At 41.1% G+C, this 18,598-nt stretch overlaps 1 long non-coding RNA gene across 1 annotated transcript in view; it reads right to left on the bottom strand.

Moving 5' to 3' along the window:
- The window catches only part of LOC127055697 (uncharacterized), a 77,234-nt gene extending 58,754 nt beyond the window's left edge, over positions 1-18,480 (bottom strand). Inside the window, exons 1-2 of the long non-coding RNA XR_007775572.1 lie at positions 18,137-18,480; positions 15,253-15,349 (exon numbers count right to left, since the gene is read on the bottom strand). This is a non-coding gene — a long non-coding RNA (uncharacterized LOC127055697). The remainder of the gene's footprint in view (positions 1-15,252; positions 15,350-18,136) is intronic.
- Positions 18,481-18,598: the final 118 nt, after the last annotated feature.

Below are 18,598 nucleotides of genomic sequence, written 5' to 3'. Positions count from 1 at the left end.
GTAGAAGGGAAACACTAGTGTCTTCTCAAGCCTGTAATCATTAATAAGAATTAGATTAAACACATTAAAAAGGAAAACAAAATGTTTTTTGAGTGTTGCAAAGTTACCTTGCCTTCCCATGCATGCTATATATACCTAAGGGGGTGGGGAATAACCAGTGATTATGTGTATATAGTAAACTCATTTTTGTTTGCCTCAGGATTTTACCTTTCAGTATTTTATCAAAATGAACATGATACTCTAGGTAAGTATCTAAAACATCCTCCAAATACCACATTTAAATATGGTATGTTCACATTTTCAGTGTAATGTATTTTGTGAGTAAAATGCTATTATAATAGACAGAAGGCATGCTTTAATGGAAATGATAGGGACAACTCAATATAACTTGCAATTAATTTTAGGGGTCATTAAGCAGAGAATGAGAGAAAGCATGCCCCTTTAACTTTTTAAGCCAGCTTAAGCTGCAGTTCATTAGATTGCTAGCCTTGAATTATTTTGTCCATCTCCATCAGGGTATTTGTTGTTAGCGTTCATTTTTAATGTGCGCATTCTTATGTACTGATCCAATATTTAAACTTCCTTCAAGGGCTGACTTCTCTAAAACAATCATACTCTAATTTTCTACAATTTGGAGTGTTTAGAACTCTGCCTTGTGTTCCTCAAGCTATTTCTAATGCCAACACAGGATCTATACATCAATTCTTATATATCTTAGGCATTTTAAAAAAGGCTTTAATTTTTACATATTGATTTGTTTGGTTGCAATAGAGCTGCTACTCCAGAACCTTGAACTTCCACAAACTATGAACAAAAGGTAAAGAGATAAAGAAATTTACAGAATCAGAAAATGAAAGTACTTAATATAAAGTATAGCCGCAAAGCTCAATAGGACATCTGTTAATCATTCCAGATAAAAATCGCCTCATATTCAACATGGGCTCAAGATGGCCTCTATGTTTGCATGTCCAAAAATGTTTGCACAGACAAGTGTAAGATTTTGTAGTCTAAAATGTATATGTACCATTGGCACAAAGTTTTGGCTAAGCAGAAATTAGGACGCCATTTTGAATTTGCACTCACTTCACAGAATTTTGTAACTCAAAATGTTTCTAAATAACATTCATTTTGTGTAGTACCAAATATAAAGTCAATGATGTTATTCACTGTGGTGAAGGATGGCAGATTTGGTGAAGAGAAGATATTTCACTGTAGTGCTGTGCTTAAGAGTTTTTCTTCAGTTACATATGAGAGGTAGCGATATTGTTAAAGAGGGTCTGACTCCAAGTTTTACTAGTGTTTTCAAAGGGAGCAGGATTAGCTCAAAGTTGGTAGACCTAAAAAATTGTGCTACTCTACCTTGAAACTAGTCCTTTAGAGTGCATTGATTGTTTCCTGTACAGACCCGTGTGTGTATGTGGAGCCTCACTAAATCATGAGAACAAAATACAGTTATATGGGTGTATGGGGTTCATTGTAAGATAGACATTTAAATCTGAGGCCCCTATTTGGGAACATCTTTACATGAAAGAAGAAACTTCTCATGCTGTTGCTCAAACTATGATGAAAGTGGTATATGCCCAATAATACTACTAGACCAATGGTACATAAATCATCCATAGCAATTAAATGCTGCTGGAGTTTTGTTGGAATACTAATTATATGATAGGGTCTAGTGCCTTGTTATAGGTGTATTTTTATTATTATTTATTTTAAAATAAAACAATGTGTAATGTGCTAGAGACAATTCCCATTTACTGAACAGTTTCCTGTGAATCTCACAGTAAGTCATATCTCCATCTGTTTGTTTATTTGTGTAAGGGCAGCATGGATCGATATACAAATATGGACGACTTAAGGGTCAGAGCTTACAGATGAGACTACTGTCATGGGAGGTCATATTTCAGAGCCAAAAATCTTTAGTGTCCCTTTAACAGAATATGTGATGTCTTAGCTTTTGATTTACTTTGCAAAAGATTTACACTGAGCCTTCTAAATACAAAAAGCTTCTTAAGTTAGATCTCATCTTTTCTACATTGTGTGACGGATTCTATTGACCATATAGTGAGTGGTATGTACCTGGTGAATGGTTACCAGTGTTTTGATTGATCTATAGCTAATAAATACAGACTGACTTGTCTGCCTCATTCTTCTGAAATACATAGAACTATTTGCAGAAGTGTGGATTAAGAGCTACATCTTGTGAAAATATTTATATCACATTGCACACAAGCATAAAATATGAGTGTCCATTTCTGTAGCCTATTTCATAAACAATTCACACCACTTGTATACACTTATCTGAAATGTCCTATCCTGGACTCCTTAACCAGCACTCAATTTGTCAAGGTGTTTTGCCTCAGACTCCAGGATTGAGTATAGTTGTTATATTTGTGTCATGTATACATCCATCTGGTGTTTAGTAATCATATCTATTGATCTTTTCTTCTTTATTGCTGATGCATGCTGAAATAAGAATCTAAATGCTGAGTCAGTTAACAAATGATGGTGGTATAGCGGGGATGGTTCTGAGAGCATCCAGTAATTAGGAGATCCTTGGCTGTATAAACTCCATATGAAAGACTATCGAGGGTCCAGTAGAAGCCAGTGGGACCTATGTGCCCAAGTGGCCTATGGGCAGGAGTCACCTATCTTCTCAAAATCCAAGCAAATCTTGGGAGGTGTGGTGGTTGAAATACCTGTCTTCTTTAATCAAGGAGGAGGAGGAACCTTCATATTACTCCTCCGATTGCAGAAATTGACAGGTGGACGATGGGGGATGGATCACTCAATGATTGCCTGTTCTGTTCATTTCTTCTGAAGGATGTGGCATTGGCCATATTGGAAGACAGGATACTAGATGGACCATTGGTCTGACCAAGTACAGCTGGTCTTATCTTATCTGTAAACTGAAACTCAGTGTTTCCGTTACTGTATGGGGTTATTTATATTGAAGTATTATGAGGCTTCTGGATGTTAGAACTGTCTTTTAATTTTCAGATAATTTTAGAAACTCGTTTTAAATTTGGAAACTCTAGTCACTGGTACTCAATCATCTGGTGCCACTCCAGTATCAAAGGCTTTCTAAAAAAATAATTGCTGATGGTTCAACTATTGAGTTCCTAATCTCATATCACCTGTAGATGCTAACTCATCACTACTTTTAAATTTATCTACCGCTGTTTCAATAATCTATCTTCACCAGGAAAAAGTGGAGAATACTCTCACACATCCTCCACAGATGTATTGTTAATATTCTCCTTCAATACAGATACAAAGAAACTTTATTTTCTCTACCAATTTATTTTTTTTAACAGTAACTAATACTTGCTTACTTTGATGCACTATTAATGGTCTCCAAAAGGTTTTTTAGGATAAAATCTTCAAAACTGGGCCCTGCCACTGAGAGTACAAAGTTAATACATCACATTTTTGTGCACAGTTTGAAAGATATACACTTTATCAGTTCCACTAATATTAAAATAATATGATTCTTCATCATTTTCTCTCTCTTCTATCCTCAGTTCTTAAAAACCACTCACTATGCTGCAATATTTTTATTTATTTATTTGCTCCTTGTGGCATTTTAGAGCCCTGCTTAAGTTTCCATTAACCAGCTTACCATTCACCCACACTAAATTAATTTTGTTTAGTTTTGCATAAAGGAATATGGTATCCCTGAAAATACTCTATTCTCGTTGTAAAATTTAGCTAACTTTTGCTTATAGTACCTCTTACCAATAAATTATCACCACTCTGTTTTTGCTCAGTATAGATGGAACAGTGGCTCTCAACCTTTCCAAACTACTGCCCCCCTTTCAGGATTCTGATTTGTCTTGTGTACACCCAAGTTTCACCTCACTTAAAAATTACTTGCTTACAAAATCAGACATAAAAATACAAAAAAGTGTCTCAGCACTTTATTACAGAACAAATGCTTACTTTGTTACCATAGAATTATAAAATAAATCAACTGGAATATAAATATTATGCTTGCATTTCAGTGTGTAGTATATAGAGCAATATGAACAAGTCATTGTCTGAAATTTTAGTTTTTACTGATTTCACTAGTAGCCTGTTTGTAAAGTAAATATCTAGATGAGTTGATGTACCTCCTGGAAGACCTCTGTGTACCCCGGTGGAGAACCACTGGTATAGAGTATTTCTCATTTTATCAAATTAAGGTTTAGCCTTTGACATCTGCTCCAGTGCCTTGCTGAATTTGGCCCTTTATTTGGAACAGATAGAGACATTCAATGGGGTTACTCCAGAAATTCAAACTGGTAGGGACAGAATGTGAAACAGTTGCCAGGATTCAATGGTTACTTTACTTCATTAAAGTGTTTTATAAACTAGGCTACAATTTCGTAACTATGATATAAAATGCATCCGAACTTATTTGCCAAGAGTCAGTAGGCTCTATTGTGGCTGTTACATTAGATAGAAGTAACATATTGACAGAGAATGATATCTAGAAGGCATATGGTAAAGAAAGCAGGGAGTGCTGCATGCTGGGAGATCTATTCCTATTTTCCCGCAGCACTGCATTGGGTGGGGGTGAACATGCATCTGTGGCTCTCCTGAAAATGTATTAAATGAATAAGAATGTATTTCATAATAACTCCTGTGCTTATTGAGCTTTCTATTTACACAATGATACTCCTAGAATAGTCGGTATAAAATAATAGCTGGTCTCTATTAAAGGAAAGCTAAGTAACACATCTTTGTTATTAGTGATTAGTTTTTTTGTGAGAAGTAAACAACTTTCAGCTAAAAACAGAAGCAAAAAAAATTAGAAAATGCAAAATAGACTGTATATTAATCTTCAACTATGCAGCAATATTATACTAATTACTGCATTATTTTGCAGTTAAGGTGAATGCATTTCATAGCATGTGACATGTCTTGCTGAAGTGAAAGTCCTATTCCACCTGATATTTTTGGCTGTAATACACCACTTAGACTGAGGAACATCTCAGTCAAAATCTGAGTTACATGCTTTTCATTTCATTCAAAAGCAGGCTAAGTGCCATGACATTTTACAATCTCTTTACATTTTTATAAGCAAATCTCACTGTCTTGTGTGTTGCTAAACAATGAAATGAAGTGAGAACCACTTGTCACATAGGACAAGTAGCTCACCTACTTCAGTGGCTTAAATCAGGGGCTTAAGGGGAAAGTGTAAAACCCACATAAAACACCTAATTTTACAATCTACTCCCATTGGTATAGGAAGGGAATGTTCCAATAGAGCACAGGCCAGGGAGTTATGAACTCCTTGCTTTTATCCTGACTCCCACTGCAACCTTGGGCAAGCCCTAACATACCTGTCTCCATTTCTTCATCTGCAGATTAGAGAAAAGTCATGATACATTATTTATTATTACATTTAAACCCCCTACAGTAAAAGAATGTGAAGATTACACTCAAAAGTCAGGAAATAATCTTGCTTGTGAAACCTTAATTAGGTCTCCATGCACATATGAAATGTCGTCTTCATATTCCTATAGTAAGTCTGTTACAGAATCGGAAATAGAACCCAACTTTCCTGGGTTCCAGTCCAGTGCCTTAACCAAAAAAATACCCCACTGTTTGTTTTTTTCTTACAGCCCTCTGACTCATGTGCTGTGCGCTGAATAAGGAAAGGGTCCTGTAAAACAAATGGAATTTCATCATATAATTAAGACTCTCTCATGATATAAATGCACAATAGGGCTGAGTGAATATTGCATGTTCAACCTTAATTCTTGCATTCCCTAACTTCTGTATATTTGATCTTGGAACTTTGTTTTACTCATTTTTTAAAATATGTAATTTTAGGGGTTTAAGACTGAAATGAAAACTGAAAAAAACAAAACCCAGAAGTTCCATTATGTGAAACCATATTGACCAACTTTCAACCCTCCATGGGTCATCAGCAGAGATGGAACTACAATACGGATGTCTGCCACTTGACCTAAAAAAGTAACTGGTAGCAGTAGCAGGCTATTATCCTTTGTGAACCAGCGACGACAGGGGTATATGACATACACTTGGCCAATGGCTTATATAACTATTTATTTGACAGAAGGAGAAAGTTGAATAATCATGAGTTCTATTGCTGGCTCTGAAGTGGGTGCTGTTAGTTCAGCCAAGTACTTTTAGGTGCACTCATTCTTAAAGGCAGTGTGCTCAAATGGATGAGATTTAGATCTGCTATGTCAGAGTCTACGGTTCTGCTGCAAGCTCCCCCATAAATAACCTTGTACACTTCCTTACCCCATGTGCAAAATGGGACTATTTATCTTCATCCTAAAGGTTGGAGCATGAGGCTTTGCTCAGTGGCAAGGGATATGAAGTGCACAGAATTATCACCAGTCGGTGGAAGAACGGAAACTAGAACTCATCTCCTCCTGGGTCAAATGAGCGTGCTCTCCCCCTCACCAGTCCAAAGGCGATGTTGACACTGCTAAGGGAGGCTCAATGAGGTCTGGGAGCTTCCTCAGTGCACTGGCATGCACAAGGCTGCGTGGGTTTCGGCATGCTCAAAACAGATGGAATGTTCAGAGACTTTTCCAGTAATCCTCTAACACATTCTACCGAGTGTGTTGCCCATGTGGGAATTTTGGGTCCAATATGGGTACATTTTCAAGGAGACAGCAAATGGAGATTATGGAATGGAAATTTGCAGGTAGACTGAAGAACAGAATAGATAAATGGAGGCAACAGTTATGTAGCTCTTCCACATAGCCCAATCAATGTGACTCACTTTTATTAGGTGGTTTCACTTGCTCACAATCGTCTGTTGTTTGACTGTATGATAATGTCTTTTCCTCAAAAATTGAGGTCTCTCTCTTCAGCCCCATTCCCTGACTGCTATTAAACAAATACATTTGCATAGAAACCTCTAGTGCTACCTTTAATCTCTCCACATGCTGAAGACTGGTCAGTCATTCCTACCTATCACCTTTTAACTTGTACTTGTTTTTAATGCAAGACAGGGCTTGATGTCTCACATCATTATTACCAAGTTTACTTTATAACCTCTTGTAAAGGATATTTATCCAAATCATTGAGAAACGGTGAACATCTTAAAACTATCAGTTCTCAATTTTTCCACTATGTTGTCAACTCTTTAAAAGAATTCTAACAGATTTATAGAGGCACAATTTATCCTTATAAAACCCATTCTGATCATAAAATTTTACAGTTCTATTTTCAATGAGTTTCTCAGCTGTGCTGCCTGGCCCTAAAGTAAGGCTCATCCGTCTGCCAATTCCTTGGGTAATCTTCATCTCTTTTTTAAAAAGATGGACACAGTTGGCCATACTTCAAGTGTTTCTGTTTTGTAGCTGATAAATTATGAATTTTGACGATAAACATGTTTGTTAGCAGTTCACCACTTCATTCTTGAATTCTTTCAAAACTCTTGGTTAAATGTCCCCATGTTAAGTTCTCCTCACACCTTCTATGGGTCATCTCAATTATCACGTCTAAGATTTTTTTCTCCTGCTGCTGATAGCTCATCTCAATTGATTGGCCTCTTAGTTGGTATGATTACTTCCACCTTTTCATGTTCTCTGTATGTATAAATATCTTCTGTCTGTGTGTTCCATTTTGTGCATCCGAAGAAGTGAGCTGTAGCCCACGAAAGCTTATGCTGAAATAAATTTGTTAGCCTCTAAGGTGCCACAGGTATTCCTGTTCTTAGTTCTGGTGACATTGCAGTTCAGCTTATCTAGTTTTTCCATCAGTTCTTTTCATATTTTTGATGCCTCTATTTCTGACAATGCCTCATCCTCAGTACCTATAAACTTTTGTAGAATTTAACAATCTCATTTTATCAGTAGAATCACATCAGTTGCTCTTAATAATCCAATGCAGACTAGGACTTTCCATATATAAAGGCCTAAATTCTGACATCTGCAGTTAGAGGCAATCCACTCAGGGATGGAGTGAAGAGATGTAGGGACAAGAGGTGGTTCTACGAAGCACAGTGCCTGCATACCACATAGGCAGAATGCATCAGAGACATGGTGAAATGGGCTGTGAAAAGCATGTTCACACCGTCTGCAGAAATGTGCCATGTAGTCTCCTGTCTCTGGACACTAGCCGATACTGGGATGACAGTGAGAGACAGGACCCTGGTATGTCCTCAAACCAGCTAGCCACATCCCAAGTCAGAATTTCAACAGTGGTTCTCAAACTCTCTCCCCCCACCCTTCAAGGGCACCTTTGGCATCTGACTAGATGTCCCAGACCTGGCCAGACTCAGAACATGCCTGGCAGTGTCCCCAGCAGCATGACTTCTCATGCACAGTGAGTGCAAGGTCATGCTGTGTGGAGGACGCCATTACGTGAACAAAATAGTATCCTCCATGTGATAAAAGCACCTGAATGCTGTTCCAGCCTGGCTCCAGGGACAGACTCCTGCATAACCCACGGTTGACTCCCAGGGGTCCAGGGACTCCACTTTGGGAACCACTGATCTAGAGCATTGCAGGGAGCACTAGCTACCTGCTTTTGCTCATGGAATGCTAGAAGCAGCATTCTGCTTGGCTCCGGCATACAAGGAGAGTAGATTCCCTCAGCTCTCTCCCCTTCTTGAACACCCATAATTGGCCAGCCATAATTTTGCTTATGGTAAATTACAAACCACTGTTCTCATAGTTCCAATTGCTTTTTGAATCCTCATTTTGTAACAGGAAGACAAGCAAATGACACTAAAGTTCACCCATTACATTTCTCCTTAGGCTAAATTCCTTTTTAATATGGACTCCTCTGCTTCTGACCCGATGGCTTTACTTAAGCAAACATCTTCCCGGATCAGTCTTGTTTGTTCCATCAAGTATATGGAATTCTAGCATTATCTTTTCAATCAAATATTTTGCATTTCTTAAAATACATCAGTTGAGGCTCAACCCCCAACAATAGACTGGCCACTAGCATTTTTACCTCTGTAAAGCACTTTGAGATCTATATATGAAAGTGCTATATACATTGAGTGAATCAGGAAGCATTTTTCATTTCAGACTCTGGGTCAAGCCATATTCCATGTTTGATTTCCTAGAGCTCAGGCTCCCCCATACATTTTTAGAGGGCTGTCTGTATCTGGACAGCGCAAACATTTTATGCTGATCCTGTGCCTGACCTCTCAGACACACAGATTATTTCACTTCTGGGAAATTACTTTGACTGGAGACCTAAAACAGTAGTTTCCAACCACATTTTTCTAGGGCACCCTTTGAAATGCTCTGTTAGGGGAATGACCCGCTGTGACAGGCAGGGCCTTGCTGGTCAAGCTGGGGCACCCCCATCAAGCCAGTATGGGGGTGGCCTGCTCTGCCACTTAGTCATGGGCTTCCCCATTAAGCAAGTGACTTCTGTCAAGTGTGGCCCGGCCCCTGAACAGGGTCACCTAAAGAGGTATCCATGGATTCTGAGCAGCAAAACAATCAAACAGTCTGAGGAATTAGCCCCCTGGGCAAAGTAGCAAACAGGCTGCAACCCCAGGGCAGGGTGGGGCAAGGCAAACAGTCTATAGCCTCACATGTCTCTGGGCTGGGGCATGGTTTAGGCAGCTTCCTCAATGGGCGGTGGCTTGGCTTGGCTTCTTTTCAGCAATCTACACAGCCAGTGAGTCATCTGGCGGGTAGTCCAGGTCCCTGGGCTTTACCACCAGGGACGCTGCAGGTACCTCTGCAGGAGCCAGCAGCGTACTCCCTTCCTCCTGCATTGCCATCCTTACTTGGCCTGGGCTGCCTCCTTTTAAATGAGTTCACCACTTGGCGCATGTGCAGCAGGGAAGAGGGGGCGTGGCCTCCTGGGTTTACAATGATTGGTCTGCCCCTGGCGGCCCAATGCAGGGCTGGTACACCCCATCAAACCCTCCCCTTCCTGTGGGCCATACCCTGGTATCTCTACTCCTGGTCTTTTCTTCCCCCTTCTTGTCTATATCGATGCTAAAATTTTTGCTTTTCTTTGAATTAACTCCCACCTTCTCTGCTGGCTCCTGTTCCTAATTTCTTCTTTCAGCAGGAGACTTCATAATGCTCAGCATAAAGGGGATTCCATTTGTGATTCTGGGAGATTGAACTCCATGTACTTTCCCAGTTGAAATGAGTGTTGTGAAAACACAGACGCTAAAATCTTTTGGGTGGTTGACTTCTGCTTTAGTCTTAAGATTTGACATGTACAAGTGGACAGCACCTGAGAGCTGGCTGGGGGAAAAAAATAAAAGAAAAATTCACAACATTTCACTTCTGTTTTTCATCCCAATTTTCCAACCGGCTCTAACTATTTGCAGAATCATTTACTATTTATAATAGTACCTAAGATTGCGCTGGGAGCTCTAAAATAATGTAAGAAGGCAAGATCCTGCCTTGCTAATGAAGGCCCAATGCTGCAATCAATCCATGCAGCCAGTCCCCTGCATCCCTATTGAACTGCCCTGACTTTAAATGGGACTCCATGTAGTCATGAGGCTCTGCCTACACAGGTCACGTTGCAGGGCTGGGGCCCAAGACAAACACCAGTTGAGGGACGGGACAATTAAGAGACACACACACACACACACACACACACACACACACACACACACACACACACACACACACACACACACACACACACACACACACACACACACACACGAAGTGAGGTGATCCTGGCACACATCCTATTGGTTCATGGATTTTTATATTTCTTAAATGTTTTTATTACCCTGCCTCTCTGCCCTACCCAATTCCTCTACCTTCACAGCCCTGGTCTCCTTGCCTTTAAAAGTCAAAGGTAAGTTGGTGGCACAAGCTAAACATGGAAAATTGGCCTCTGAAATGGCCTCATCTGTCCCCGTGGTCCTTGGTCCTATTTTAAAATATTTTCTTAAATGGTTTAATCCGCTCTTACCAAGTTACTCCACCTATCTCATCTTACTCTGGCTCCCAGTCATCCCTACCCTCCATTAAACAGCTCTTACTTGGTCAACCAAAACCCCTGTTCCCTGCCCGGTATCACCCTCAGACATACTTCCCACATCCCTCCCCACCCCCAACAGATAGTCTCCCCGTCCTGCCTCTCTGGACCAGAGAGCTTTCCAAGGTTCTTTAACCACAGCTGCAAGAGCACATTTGAGATGAGGAAGCACAGTATATCCACGGTCAGTGCAACTTTCCATGGTTCTCTGATGGCGAAATCTGATGCCAGTGTAGTGGAAACTATTCTGAGGTGGGGCTCACTCCTCAAGTTGAGAATACAGAATGACTGTGGAACTTCAATTTTGCTGTCTACATCCCTGTTACACTAAATTATATTTACTCCACCACTTTGAAGGAAATAACATTTTTATGCTTTAATGATTTAATAAGAGTTTTAGATTTCCTTTTGTCATAATTCAAGGTGCCAGACGTTTTGCATTTTGCTCCAATTCCTTACAATTGACACTTTTCTGCAATCAGAGCATTTGGGGATGTCTCACACAACCATTTCACTTCCATTTTTATATTATCAGTAATTTAATTTTGTATTAAAACCTTAGTGCAATGTACACCTAACATCTATTGATCCCAGGCAATGCTAAAAGGGATGTTTGTTAAAAGACATTCAGGAATTCAGTACCTTAATGTTTCCTACCTGTCCTTTTCACTTATAAAATAGTCTGGATCATGACCTGGGTTTTGCTCTTACATACTATATTTTAACTCTGTGAGTATAATATGCAGTTTGTCCTAGAATGAACAAATCTGAGTTCCAATTACCAAAACTCTACATACAGAGAAAAGCTAATTAACATCTACTCTTTGCTCCCTTGTCCCTGCTTTCCTCCTGCAATTAAGTACAGTGAACACTATATTAATGTTACTTATTCTCTGAACAATTTACCAGACCAAATTTATGCATAAGATTGGTCAGTTCAACTTTCAAACATAAAATGATAAAAGAAAACCAAGTGATATAACACATTGCAACTTTAATGTTCACGTAAAATAAGACAGGTTCTGACTCAAATTTAAATTCAGTAAAGATTCATCTTGGAGAAGTTAGAGGTGGAAAAGACTTATTAAAATGGATCATCACAAACATTCACCTGCAATGGCCGCAGGACATATTCAGTCCCCAAGACAAAGTACATATCAGATGGTAGGGGATGTGTCTGATATTAAACTCATAAGAACAGATTTTAAAAAATTATTAAAGCTAATGTTTAAAATCAAATTTACACAAGTTAAAAAGGAAGGTACTGTATATCTGGGGTCAGGCTTGAGTTATGAGAGATTACAAGGGTCACAAGTTACATACATAGTACATAACCAGCATAGACCCAGATTGGGGTGCAGGAGTTTTTAAAGCATCAGTGAATAAGTGATCTCAGGTATGCCACCCATAGAATGTATTTAGAGTCCAAGTCAGTATTGGTGTAGCGAATAGGTATATGGGTGGGGTGCGTCCCTAGGTTTGTCAGGGAAGGAAGTATTATAATTTCATCCTAGTGAAAAGGCCAAGAAAGAGGGAAACTGTACTTGTACAGGGGTGTGTGTGTGCAAACATGATAGTGAAGAGAGGTATAAGGGTCTTGTCAGCATGCCTTTGACTTATTACTCACAAGTGGCATAGCCCTGAATAAAGAAACAAAGGGACAGATTTTCAACTGGCATAAGCTGGCATTAAGTTCAATTGAGCTACACTGATTTATACCAGCTGAGGATCTGGCCGAAAACTCTTATTTCACAGCACAGTATATTCTATATATGTTACAGGGGAAAAAAGAGATTGCTTTAGAGAGTTAACATTTTATGGGGACTAATTTTTTCATCTCTCTGCCTGTGAAACCAGGTGTTTTAGCTACCACGAGTACAAATGTAAAGAGATTAGAGGGAGTCATAACCTCTAAAAATTACCTACAATACCTTGTTTATACACAAAATCGTCATGTTTTTAAAGTCTAATATCTCAGGTCTTTCCAGAAGTCTGGCAATCTGGTGGTCTCCACTATGGTATAAAATCTGCAGAATCATGAGATGCCAGACCTTAACCATATCAGTGGAGTAGGACTGATGCCTGCCAATCCAGGTGCTTGCACAAGTAGGTAGTCGATCCTAAGCTGTCGTGCATTCAAGATGAATTAATGAAGGGACGATGCACCCAAGATCAGGCACTCTGACTTAAGACATAGAAAACGATTTGAGTTGGTGCAGCCCTTATTGACCTGATGTCAGCCTACGACATTTTGTGGCACATCAGGCTGCCTGACAAGCTGCTATTGAACCACACCTTCAGCCAACATGGAATAATTTTCATCTGAAAAATTATTAACCGAAGTTATATCCTGCAAGTCAGGCAGAAAATCAGTCACTTTAAACATCTCTGCAAAGGGCTTCCACAAGGGTCAATTTTGGTTCCCCTTTTTGATCAATATGTACACATATGACCTTCCTGGAACGTGGGCTGAGAAGTATGTGTATGCTAATGACATCTGTATTGCTGACATAGGAAACTATTTCCATAGGGTTGAAGTGAATCTCAGTCAAGATATGGACATTTTGACCACTTATTTCCACTAATATCTTAGTAAAACGAAGACAGTTGCAACTTTCAGTCTAAACAATCTGACTCGCCTTGATCTGTGCACAGGGATGGTTGCTGCCATTCCAACTAGCTGTCACTGCAAAAGTTGTAAGGAGCAAAACTCAACCATAGCCTGATGTACTGGCCTCACTTGAAAATGAGCATCTGAAAATAATCTCTCTTCCTGTTCCACCTTGATACAAAAACTATCAGGAATCTCCTGGGGAGCAGACCCTACATCTGTAGTAACCCTCATGTTTGCTCTAGCTGAATAGTGATCTATGGTCTGGGAGTGCAGTCACCACACTCAGCTTGTCAACATGGAGCTGAATTTGGCCACTCATCATTAGTGCAGCATAGACACCAACTTGTAGTTTTCCCCCGGGGTGTTTCACCCCAAGGCCCTGCCACCACTCTGCCCCTTCCCCTGAGGCCTCACCCTTGCCCCCACTACCTTCTCAAGGCCCCAGCCTCGCTCTGCCTCTTCCTGCTGCTGATCAGCTGTTTGGTGTGGCCCAACAGCTGTTTGGTGGTACCCCTGATTAGCTCAACAGGCTACTGTCTGGCTTGTCCAGAGTAGCCACAACTATGCACCTGACTGGCTGGGTTTCCTATCCATGTGACTGTGGGGCAGTTTATAACGCATAGCCTCCCTTTATACAGATCTCATCTTCTGGATATGGAACTTGGCCATTGAGCTCTGATGTCTGCATATGAGGAGGAGGTGGTCATCTCAATGCAGTTTCTACATCAATAGAAAGGCCAACTTGCCTTAGAGCCTGATCCCATGGGGTACAGTGCACCTTCAACTTCCACTGAAGTCAGTGTGAACATAGGGATCTTGAGCCCCTGGTTACTGTACAGTGTCGTCAGGTTCTTAGATTTTAAAATAAACTTAAGTAGCTTCTGTTTTTGTAAAGTGTTTTTAGTTGAAGCAGCAAAGAATCCTGTGGCACCTTATAGACTAACAGACGTTTTGGAGCATGAGCTTTCGTGGGTGACTTCAGATATGCATCTGACGAAGTGGGTATTCACCCACGAAAGCTCATGCTCCAAAACGTCTGTTAGTCTATAAGGTGCCACAGGATTCTTCGCTGCTTTTACAGATCCAGACTAACACAGCTACCCCTCTGGTGCTTTTAGTTGCTTGTCCATACTTTATTTTTATATACAGTTTTGTATCACTGTTTTAAATTTGATATTTATAACAAACATAAACAAAATAAACTTTTCTGTGTGTAAGGACGTCACTGTTTTGAGCTGTTATCTATTCAAATGCCAAAGCTGAGTACAAACGCTATTTACATTGCTGTATAGAATTGTATTCACTTCTGTATGTCTTGACTCCTATGTTTCTAGCCTTGATGTCACATGGTATTAGACTATAAATCTTTCCCTAATCCTGCACTGAATATTGCCAGCTCTGGGCCTTAGATCTTTCTTTTTATCTGATTCACATTTCGACAGGAAAGAAAGAAAGATCTTAATAGCAGTTCAATATAATAGTAAAATCAGAGCTGAAAATAACATAGGAATTTAAAATGTCAGATGCGGTTCCAATGTAAATCCTTATGGGTGAGGACAAAAGTGCACAATCAATGCCTTTTACTACCAGACTACAGGTTTTATCATGTGGTTGCAGAAAAAAAGAAATGCATATCATACATATCTGACAATACAGGATTCATTGTACAAATGAATGTCCACTACCTGCTTTGAGGACCATTTTTCAAGTGCTTTGAAAGTGAAGCATCCCAGCTGTGAGAGAACAGATACCTTCATTGGTTAACATAGCATCCATCATGCACTAAAAAAAAAATAAAAAATCCTATTTCTCAATCTTGAACAGCAAAAAAAGGGCATTGCAGTGTGACAAATTGCTAAAAATTTTTACTCATACATGATTATTTTTAGAATACATAAATAAGACATTTCAGAGCTCCTGAAAACTCTTCTAGCCTGTTAACCTTGTAGTGTTCATATGCATGAATTCTCCCTATGCCATAACTCCAACTGCCATAATAGGAAAGAGTGTCAGTCCACTTAGCAAGTATATTACCTCTTTTTTTCCCTCTACTCTGGGTCTTCAAAAGTAATTTGAGTCTAATATTTTTCAAAGGAACCAAAAACAAACAATACAGAGATCTCACACAAAGGCTTACTTTGTTGGGGATGACTTTTGAGGGTTGCCATGGTAGGCTGCTCAATCCTACCTGTTTCCTATGAATATGGTTTACTGTGTGAGTGCAGCAGACGGGTAGATCTGCATGTGTTGCCTGTGGAATGCACTAGACCAGGGATTCTCAAACTGGGGGTCAGGACCCCTCAGGGGGTCAAAAAGTTATTACATGGAGGGTCACAAGCTGTCAGCCTCCACTCCAAATCTTGCCTTGCCTCTAGCATTTATAATGGTGTTAAATATAGAAAAATGTGTTTTTAATTTCTAAGGGGGTTCACACTCTGAGGTTTGCTATGTGAAAGGAGTCACCGGTACAAAAGTTTGAGAACCACGGCACTAGGTTGTGGTAAACTGGTATCTGTGTTACCTAAGGAATATTTTGAAGGGCAGGGGGAAGATATTTTGACCTTTTACAAGGTTTGACTCTGATCCTTCCCACTCACTAACCTTCAGTAGTTGAACATTGATTACATTTTTTTTAAACATACCTGCAGAATTTTGTTAAATGGATGCTGGCCTTTAAATCTACCTCTCATGTATTCAGCTTTTCCTCCTTTGCATCCTTGTTGTTTCTTCAAAGTCTCCTAAGCTGCACCCCTTCTCTCACATAGTATCTGTGCTTTTACCATCTGCCTGCAATCAAGGCCTGCTCATTTGCACTCCTGGTCCGTGCACCCCCTTCCCATGCGCCTTCCTGATGCAGTTCTCTTCAGCTGTATCCCCCTGCCATTGTTTCCTCAGACAGCTGCACTCACTACCTATAATCCCTCTCCTCAACTGCACCCATTTCCCTTACCACACATCTAGACCATGCCACCTCAGTTGCACCCTCTTCCCATGCATCTTATTGCCCGGGTCCTCTTCTTCGGGCCCCACCCAGCCCTTCTCGCTCGTGCCCCAGCTGGTTTGGAGGAAGGAGCCGGAGCGAGGCTCCCCTCCCAGCAATCTGCCAAGAGCAACTGGGACCCGCTGCCGGGATTCGCGTGTTGCCGGGGGCCGGTACAGCTGACTGGCGTAGGCTGCATCCGCAGCTCTGCAATTCTCACGGCTGCACCTCCAGCGGGTTTGGTTTTTACATGCAGTGCATGCCCAGGGAGGCCGGGGACTGTGCTCTGCCTCTTCACGCGGGGCTCAGCTACCTCTTGCTTCAGTTTATAAAATATATCCATACATCTAAAAAAAAACATCCCTCGTCCAGGCGATTGGAGGCGTTTGTTTGTTTGGTGACCGTGATATGCATGCATGTGAAATGGCCTTTCACCAGGCAGCGGGCTTTGGTCTGTGGAGAAGGGGGGTATGAGGTTTTAAACCATTCCCCTTTGGGTGGAGGGGGGCTTAGCAGCCTGAAGCTCCTGTCATTTGCTGTGAGTGGAATGACTAAACGTTTATTGAGGGGAAATCGGAGGCTTTCAAAGCGTCTGTTCCTTAGCCACGGTTCACGTCTTTCTCTCTGTGCAACACTCACCCTTGTTTCTTTCCTGCTCCCTCCCTCCCTGCCTGCCTTCCCCTTGCAGCGAATTAAATATTGCTTTTGTGAACTGAGGAATTTAGTGTCTCTGCCAAATTCCCTTCGCTGTGCAATCCAGGCAAGGCGAGGACGCGTGCACACCCCAGATCCGTTCAATGAAGCAACACAAATCCACGGGTCCAAATGGGTATTTGGAGGAGGTGTAAAAGGAGCTACAGCAGCGGGCAGATTTGCAAGGAATAATTTAAGTCCTCTCTCCCCCACTCCTTCCCTCCTCCCTCTCTCTCTCCTGCTCAGGATTTAAATGTCACTCAAAACATCCTCAAATCAGTTTTCTGCTCGTCTCCGCTTTCTTCCGAAGCATTAATTCGGCCCAACTCTGCCTTTCAGCCGCTCTGGTGTTTTACTCAGAAAGGTAAGGAGGGTCTGTGAGTGGAAATGCACCGGGTATGGAATGGTCACTAAAAGCCTAGTTTTCTTTGCAGGGTATCCCGCTCCCCGACCCCATTCCGTGGCCAGGCTAAATCTACCTGAGGAATTTGCATTCCCTGCTAAAGGAAAAAATAGCATGATCCCCTCCCCCCCCGCCTCCCCACACTTGCCCATCCTTGCCAGCCATTGCTGTACGCTTAGGAGCCACGCTAAAATACAATGGGAACATAAAAGCGAGACGTTCGTTGTAATTGCCACCCTTATAATATTATAAATCTCCAGAATTGCCTGGCTGGTACGTCATAAAGCGAGTCCCTCTCTCCCCTCCCCAATTCCTCTGACCTAGGAACAGCTCCTTCTAGGAGAGTAGGAAACATCCGAATCCCTTCTTACAAGAACCTGGTTCGTCATCATTTCATTTTCCCCCAGGAAGATTACCATAGGCTCAACCCTCTCCCTCCCCCCCTACCCCCACCCCGTCTTGCAAATCTAGGTCCCTTTTTTCTGCCCCTCACCTTTCTTCACGTAGACTGACGTTTCCGAGGAGCGTAAAGTTAAGCTACCCCTCGTGTCTGCCTCTCGCACCGTATGCACGATTTGCAGCCCCAGTTTCTTTTAAACCTCTTTCCTCCTCTGTTTCTAATCGGATCCTGCACATGCCCGCCCCACTTTAAGCTAGGTTGCAAAACTGCCGTACCCTGCAACTCCTGAAACTTCCCTGCTTGCTGCAGTTTATATTATATTGTAATATACTGACAAAAAGACAAAAAATACACTCGATCCTCCTGTGGGATGACTCTTTTTTTTAAATAATGCATTTCCTTCTTCCCCTTTAATTTTTTTTTTTCCGGCAAGGAAATTTGCTCTATCTCCAGCAGCAACCACTGCTCCTTTTGATGTTGTGGTACGCCGTGCGCATGCGCCTCACATTAGAATTACTGCACTGACCAGAGTAAGTTGGATCTCTTCTCCTCTTC

This window comes from Gopherus flavomarginatus, chromosome 7 (assembly GCF_025201925.1).
Source record: "Gopherus flavomarginatus isolate rGopFla2 chromosome 7, rGopFla2.mat.asm, whole genome shotgun sequence".
Lineage (NCBI taxonomy): Eukaryota > Metazoa > Chordata > Testudines > Testudinidae > Gopherus > Gopherus flavomarginatus.
Note: the sequence above shows the minus strand (reverse complement) of the source record. Positions and strands in the feature narration are given on the sequence as shown.